We start from the raw sequence: 8791 nt of genomic DNA on the forward strand, positions 1-8791 counted from the left end.
TTGTGTATTTCTTCTTATTTAACCTTCTCAGGATATATTGAGTTTCCTGAAAGGAAAAAGAAAAGCCTCAATGATTCTGAAAAATTCTTGGCCATTTAAAAAAATACTGCCTTTTTCCCATTCTATTATAAATTTGTGAGGGCTTCTCATTCTGTCCTCAATGTCTGTTAACCTCTTTTCACATATATCGATCTCAGCATCTCTCTGTGGTATATTTGAATTTCTTTAGATTTATCTTCCAGTTCAGTGTTCAGTGTTCAGGGTTCTGTTCACCTTCTTTTTTTTTTTTTTTTTTTTTTCTTTTTTTGAGACAGAGTCTTGCTTTGTTGCCCAGGCTGATGTGCATTGGCACAATCTCCACACAGTGCAACATTTGCTTCCCAGGTTCAAGCAATTCTTGTGCCTCAACCTCCCAGGTAACTGGGACTACAGGCATTCACCACCATGCCCAGCTAATATTTTGCATTTTAGTAGGGACAGGGTTTCACCATGTTGCCCAAGCTGGTCTTGAACGCCTGAGCTTAGGCAATCCACCCACCTCAGCCCCACCAAACTGCTAGGATTACAGGCATGAGCCACTGCACCCGGACCACTTTATCATTTTTTTGACCTAAAATTAAAATTTCAATTTCAATTATATATTTCAATTCTAGAAGTTTCTATTGGTTACTTTTTAAGTCTGGTAGTTTTTTTGGTTTTTTTTTTTTTTTTTTTTTTTTTTTTTTTTTAAACAATCTCCTGTTCCTTGCCCAAGTTTTCCACTTTTAAAATTTCTTTAAATATATGAATGGCTGCGGTCTGAATGTTATGTCTTCCCCAAATTCATGTGTTGAAATCCTAAACCCCAAAGTGATACTATTAAAATACAGCATTTGAGAGGTAGTTTGGTCATGAGGGCTGAGCCCTTGTCAGTGAGATTGGTGCCTTTCCAAAAGAGGCCCAAAGGAGTTTGTCCCTTCTACCATGTGAGGACACAGCAAGAAGGCACTATCTGTTGTTTTTTTTTTTTTTTTTTTTTTTTTTTGAGACAAGGTCTTGCTCTGTGTCTGTCGTCCAGACTGGAGTACAGTGGTGCCATCTCAGCTTACTGCAGCCTTGACCTCCCAGGCTTAAGGAATCCTTTCCCCCCAGCTTCCCAAGTAGCTGGGACTACAGGCACAAGCCACCAAGTTCAGCTACATTTTGTATTTTTTGTAGAGACAGGGCTTTGCCATGTTGCCCAGGCCGGTCTTGGGCTGCTGGGTTCAAGCAATCCACCCAACTGGGCCTCCCGAAGTGCTAGGATTACAGACATGAGCCACCTTGCCCGGCCAAGAAGGCACTATCTATTGAACCAGAGAGCTGGCCTTCACAGACACTGAATCTGTTGGCACCTTGATCTTGGACTTTTTAGTCTCCAGAACTGTAAGAAATAAAAATTTCTGTTGTTTATAAGCCATCTGGTTTAGTTTATAGTATTTGGTTATAGTGGCCCAAACAAAACAAAACACAAAGCATACTTGTTTATATTTTGTCTAATAATTCCCAAACCTGAAATGTTTGCAGGACTAATTTCACTATTCGTTGCTGCTGCTGGTTCTTATTCATGATATATTTTCTTGTGTTTTTGTGATTTTATCATGAAGTCTGGTCCCTTGAATTTTGTGTGAATTCTTTGAGACCTAGGTTGTGGTCAAGGGCTGCCAGAAAGGATGGTGATGATTCTGCCAGTTCCTGGCAGATTTTTTAATGAAGATCTGAAGTTGAGGTCAATTTGACCATACAAGCAGTATGAATTAAGACTGAAAACTCAGGTGATAGTGGACAATTTTTTCCCCTGCCACCCAATGCCGAAGTGGAGACAGGCAATAAGTTTTCTTCCTGTCTTCTTTAGGGCAAGCTTATTTCTTGTTCACTCTTACACTGAGGATAGTATAGCTCTTTGGTCTCTGCTTTATGCAAAGGTCTTCAGCCATACCGCCCATGGTACGTAGGCCCTTGACTTTATTTTCTGTCCCCAGGCAGCTCAAAGTTTTTAGGATTCAGCAGACACCCTCAGCTTCAGCACTGGATTGTCTTCTGAAGTGCCTGCATTCACTTAATATTTGGCCTCTGTAGGTTCTATACACTCATAAACTCAGTTATGCTTTTAAGGAGATTGAAAAATAAATGCATTCCACATTTTGGGGGTGTATTTTCAGTGGTAAGACAAATTGGAGGTTCACCTTCCTGCCTGAAACAAAATTTATGTCCATTTCTCTCTCTATATATTCGCATTCACCGCCCTAGTCTAAGACACTATCATTTCTCACTACAAGAGCTTCCTAATTTCTCTCTCTGTGTTTACTCTTGTACTCCTACAATTTATTCTCCATATAGCAGCCAGAATATTGTTTTTAAAAGGCTTGTCACCAGCATGTCACTTCCTAGCTTAAAACTCCCCAATGAGGAGAGTAGGCAAATCTTTAAATAAAGAAAGTAGGTTCGTGGTTGCTTAAGGTAGGGTGGGCAGGGTGTTTGTGAGCATTGGGGATAGAAAGGATGAATGACTGCTAATAGGTATGGGTTTCTTCCTTTCTTTTTTTTTTTCGAGACAGAGTTTTGCTCTCTTTGCCCAGGCTAGGGTGCAATGGCGCCATCTCAGCTCACCGCAACCTCCACCTCCCAGGTTCAAGTGATTCTCCTGTCTCAGCCTCCCTAGTAGCTGGGACTACAGGCATGTGCCACCATGCCCAGCTAATTTTGTATTTTTAGTAGAGATGGGATTTCTCCATGTTGATCAGGCTGGTCTCGAACTCCTGACCTCAGATAATCCACCCCAAAGTGGATGGATTATCCACTTTTGGATAATTAGACCCCTCCCAAAGTGCTGGGATTACAGGCGTGAGTCACTGCGCCCAGCTTGGTATGGGTTTCTTTTGAAAGTGAGGAAGATGCTCTAAAATTGATTGTGGTTATGGTTGCTTAGCTCTGTGAATATACTAAAACCATTGAATTATACACTTTAAATAGTCAATCATATGATATGTGAATTATATCATGATACAGTTGTTATTTGAGAAACAACAACAACTTTCCAACAGGGAGAAGCACATCCAGAATAGTGAACTAGGAACCTCTTTCATAATAGTAACAAAAACATTAGCAAAAATTATCAAAATAAGCTTTTTCAGAACTCTGGAAGTGAACCAAAGGCTTGCAACAATACAAGGATTGTTTATTCAAGAAAAGCGGCTGAATCTCAGTAAAAACATGAGTTTTGCAGCATTTCAACTTGCCCTATTCCCACTCTCTTCTCCAGCAAGTTCTAAGTAGTTTTGAAAATCAGCAACCTCATAATTACAGTTGCTGTGAAAAATAGCAGCCTAGTAGCCACTGGGTGGGGTGGGGGTGGGAATGGGGAAATTGGAGCTCTCCCCCAAAAAACATCCCCAGAAAACGATCACTGTTTTTCCTGCTTGGCAGCTCTCTGGAAAAGCCTCTTTCTAAAGGTTGTCTTTGATTTAGCACTTATTTAGTGCAAACAGCCCCATCTCCACAGTGTTGTAGAAAACAATCAGCAGCAATTGTTTAACATCATAGCTGCCTGATGGATTGACACCAGTTGAGGCAAACAAGAAGCTAGGTAAAAAAAGGAAATAAGAAGAATCGTGACCCCTATGTTCATGGATCAGGAAACTTAATGTTGTTAAGATGGCCATATTCCCCAAATTCATCTACAGACTCAACACAATCCCTATCAAAATTGCAGCTGGCTTTTCTGCAGAAATTGATGAACTAATACTCACTGTGAGATTCATATGGAAATGTAAGGGAAAATAGAGAAGAGAAAATAAACTTGAAAAGTTTGAGGACTTACACGTTCTGATTTCAAAACTTAGTACAAAGCTATAGTAATCAAAACAGTGTGGTACTGGCATAAGGATATACATAAGGATCATTGGAATAGAACTGAGAGTCCAAAAATATACTATTATATTTGTGGTCAATTGATTTCAAAAAGAAAACCAAAACAATTTAATGGAGAAAGAATACTCTAAAATTTTCAACAAACAGTGCTGGGAAAACTGGATATTCACTTGCAAAACTTGATGTTGGATTCCCTACCTCCAGTCATAAACAAAAAAGTAATTAAAATTGAATTATGGGCCAGGCATAGTGGTCCACACCTGTAATCCCAGCACTTTGGGAGGCCGAGGTGGGCAGATCACCTGAGGTTAGGAGTTCTAGACTAGCCTGGCCAACATGGTGAAACCCTGTCTCTACTAAAAATACAAAAGTTAGCCAGGTGTGGTACAGCATGCCTGTAGTCCCAGCTACTTGGGAGGCTGAGGTGAGAGAATGGCTTGAACCTGGGAGATGGAGGTTGCAGTGAGCCAAGGTTGCGCCACTGCACTCCAGTCTGGGCTACAGACTCTGTCTCAAAAAAAAAAAAAAAAAAAATGTGAACCTAAGTATAAGAACTAAAAATATAAAACTCAGAAGAAAACCAGACCTTGGTGATATGGTTTGGCTCTATGTCCCCACCTCTCTCATGCCAAATTGTGATTCCCAGTGTTGAAGGAAGGGCCTGATGGGAGGTGATTGAATCGTCGGGGCAGACTTCTCCTTTGCTGTTCTCGTGACAGAGTTCTCATAAAATCTGGTTGTTTGAAAGTGTAGAGCATCTCCCCATTCACTCTGTCTCTCCTGGTCCACCATGTAAAGATTATGCCTGCTTCCCATTCACCTTCTGCCATGATTGTAAGTTACTTGAGGCCTCTCAGCCATGCTTCCTGTACAGCCTGTGGAACTGTGAGTCAATTAAACCTCCTTTGTTTTTTTTTTGAGATGGAGTCTCTCTTTCTTGCCCAGGCTTGTGTGCAGTGGCATGATCTTGGCTCACTGCAGCCTCTGCTTCCTGGGTTCCAGTGATTCTCCTGCCTCAGCCTCCTGAGTAGCTGGGATTACATGTGCCCACCACTGTGCCTGGCTAATTTTTGTATTTTTAGTAGAGTTGGGGTTTCACCATGTTGGCGAGGCTGGTCTTGAACTCCTGACATCAGGTGATCCGCCCACCTTAGCCTCCCAAAGTGCTGGGATTTTTATAGGCGTGAGCCACTGCATCTGGTCTAACCCTCTTTTCTTTATAAATTACCCAGCCTCGGGTAGTTCTTTATAGCAGTGTGGGAACAGACTGATACACTTGGATTAGGCAGTGGTTTCCTAGATGTGACATCAAAGATAACACCAAAAACACAAGGATGAAAAGAAAAATCAAATAAGATGAACTCCATCAAAATTAAAAATTTTTGTGCCTCAAAGGACACCATCAAGAAAGTGAAATGACAAACCACAGAATGAGAGAAAACATTTGCAAATCATAAACCTGATAAGGAATTTGTATACAGAATAAATAAAGCCCTTTCAACTCTGCAATAAATAACAACCCAATTAAAAAATACAGGAAAAGTATTTGAATGGACATTTCTGCAGAGATCACATAACAAATGGCCAATAAGCACATGAAAAGGCGTTCTACATCATTAATCATTAGGGGATGCAAATCAAAACCACAATGAGACTCCACTTTACACCCACTGGGATGACGAAAATAAAAAGGAGAAACAAAATCAAATGTTGCCAAGGATGTGGAGAATTGAAACTCTCATACATTGCTGGTTGGATTATCGAATGGTATAGTCACTTCGAAAAATAGTCTAGATATATACTCCTAGGTATATATCCAAGAGAAATGAAAACATGTCCTCACAAGATTATACACAAATGTTTACAGTAGCATTGTTAATAATAACCAAAAAGTGGAAAACACTCAAATGCCCGTCAACTGATGAATCAAATGTGGAATATCTAGACAATGGATTATTATGGATGAATCTTGAAAACATCATGTTAACTGAAGGAAGCCAATCACAACCGCATATTGTATGATTTCATTTACATAAAATGTCCAGAACAGGCAACTCTACAGAGACAGTAAATCAGTAGATGCCAGTAGCTGGGGGAAGGAAGGGATAGGGAGCGACTGCTTATGGGTATTGGGTGTCGATGGGGTGATAAAATGTCCTGGAATTAATGGTGATGGTTGTATAACTCTGACTAGATTAAAAGTCAGTTGTACACTTTAGAAGTGTGAATTTTATCCTATGTGAATTATATCTCAATAAAGCTGTTAGGGGAAGAAAACCAAAACTTTCCAATGGCTTCCTAAATTTTCCAATGTGATCTTGCCCCCACCTCCTCTCTGACCTCGTCAAATGTATTGTTAAATACATATTATGGGTCTCCTATGTGCTAAGCGCTTTTTAGGCATTTGGGGTATATCAGTGAACAGACAAGAATTCCCCCCCCCCCATGGAGATTATTTTCTAGCAGAGAGATGGGACATAAATGACACATATAATAAATAAGTTAATATGGTAGAAGGTGATAAGTGACACAGAAAAACATAAAGCAAAGTAAGGGGAACCAGGAGTGCCAGTGTTAGGATGAGATACAGATTCTATTTTAAATAGGGTGGTTAGAATAGCCCTGATGCAGCCCTTCTCTAGGCTTCAGCTACACTCCTTTCTGTCCCTCAAATATGGCAAACTCATTCTCTCTTGAGGGGTTTTTGCTAACTCATGACTGGTTCCTTTGTGTCATTCAGATTTTAGCTTAAAAATGTCCACAGAGGCCTTCCCTTGATTATCCAATCTAAGGTAGCTACCCAGTCACTTGCATCATCTCTGTTGATTTCTTTTATATCACCTATTCATTGAATTAACTCATTCAACGAATGCAAATGGTTTCCACATTCTAAGCATTTCTAGGGATATAGCAATGAACAAGAATCAAAATTCCTGCCCTTATGTAACCTATAATCTGGTAGAGAGGGAACAAATAAAGCTATAGTGTTAGGTATTGGGATGAGGAAGGAAGGAGCTGCTCCTTCCCATAAGGATGGTCATAGAAAGACTCAAGCTGGTCATAGCAGATGCCTGGAGGAAATAAGGGGGTGTCGCTGTGGGGACTGGAGGAAATGTCAAGGAAAGAGCAACTTGAGATTCAGGCCTCATGGTTTGGAATGTAATTGTAGTGAAAAAAGAGACAAAAAGGTAAACTCATTTTTTTTTCCCCGGGGAAAGTGAGACTGTTTAAAGCCATATTGAATTTGAGGTATCAGTGGAGCATCCCAGTAGGAACATCCAGCAGGCAGGTGGAAAGACAGGACTGAACCCTGGGATTTTAGGGCTAGCTGGAGATTTAGGAGTCATTTATGTAAAAGTGAAAGATAAGTTTGTAAGAAGAGATGAAATTTACAGAAGACTGAAGGAGCGCTAAAGACTAAGGGATTCAGCTGGGTGTAGTGGCTCGTGCCTATTGTAATTCCAGCAGCCCAGGAGGCTGAGAAGGGAGGATCGCTGGAGCCCAGGTGTTTGAGGCTTCAGTGAACTATGATTGCATCACTGCACTCCAGCCTGGGTGACAGGGTAAGACCCCATCTAAAAAATTTTTTTTAAAGTCTTAGGGGATTCAAAAAATATTTTAGGATTGTAATAAAACATTTCTTGCTGGTATTTTTCCTAAGTCTCCTGTCCATTATTCAGCCCCATTATAATGCATGTGGCCTTGTCTGTCTTGTTGACTGCCACAATTTGAAGTGCATAAGAGTAACAGGAACATAGTAGTGCTTGGGAAACATACAAGATGAATGAATACATTGTTTGCCTTCCTCTTTAGGCATTTTTAGCTAAGAAAATAACCAATGTCTATAGTTCCTTTTAAGAAACACTCAGCATCTCTCAGGATTTCTACCTCTGGTGCATTCCTTTCAGTGTCCGTACACATGTTTAATGCTACATTCAGTACCTGCAATTTATTTCTAATGACTTCACTGCCTAATATTTATAGATCATTAAAATATAAACAAAGTAGGCCGGGCACAGTGACTCATGCCTGTAATCCCAGCACTTTGGAAGGCTTAGGCTGAGCAGATCATGAGGTCAAGAGTTTCAGACTAGCCTGGCCAACATAATGAAACCCCACCTGTACTAAAAATTAGCCCAGCGTGGTGGTGCATGCCTGTAATCCCAGCTACTCAGTAGGCTGAGGCAGGAGAATCGCTTGAACCCAGGAGGCGGAGGTTGCAGTGAGCCAAGATCGTGCCACTGCACTCTAGCCTAGGTGACGAGCGAGACTCCATCTCAAAAAAAAAAAAAAAAAATTATATGCGCGCACACACACACAAAGTAATCCAAGAAAGGCAAAATGGATACCAACATCTTTGCACTGAAGACTACAAAAAGCATTAGACCTAACTTTCAGCTGACAGGCTGCAGACTCTACAAAGCCTTCTGCTCCTGATGGGACAGGTGAAATAAATCTGGGTGTGTTCAGACTAGATGACTAAGGCAGCATTACTGTCCTTTTCCAGCTGCATGGCTTGTGAAATTCCTTCTAAATGACACTCATTTCCTTAAGCTCTGGGATGCTGAGCAGTATTGTCATCATGTTTTCCTCTCACACTGAAAAAAAAGAACAGCTCCTATTAAGACTAGAACTGTAGAGTTGTACAGATATGAAAACAGAGAAAAGTGTTTCTTATTTGGTAAATATTTTGCTTTTGATGCATCAGTAACTAATCACAGCTGTTTCCTTTAGTTACAAATGGATTCAATCAGGTAAAATTTGAAATGAAACACAAAACCACTAGAGTCATTCCATTATACAGTACAATGGTAGTGTTAAGCCTTGTGAAATATATGTATTAAGTATGCATGAATTCATGAAATCAAACAAAGAAGCTAATGGGTCTCTGATTAGAGTTCTA

This window comes from Rhinopithecus roxellana, chromosome 3, assembly GCF_007565055.1.
Source record: "Rhinopithecus roxellana isolate Shanxi Qingling chromosome 3, ASM756505v1, whole genome shotgun sequence".
Lineage (NCBI taxonomy): Eukaryota > Metazoa > Chordata > Mammalia > Primates > Cercopithecidae > Rhinopithecus > Rhinopithecus roxellana.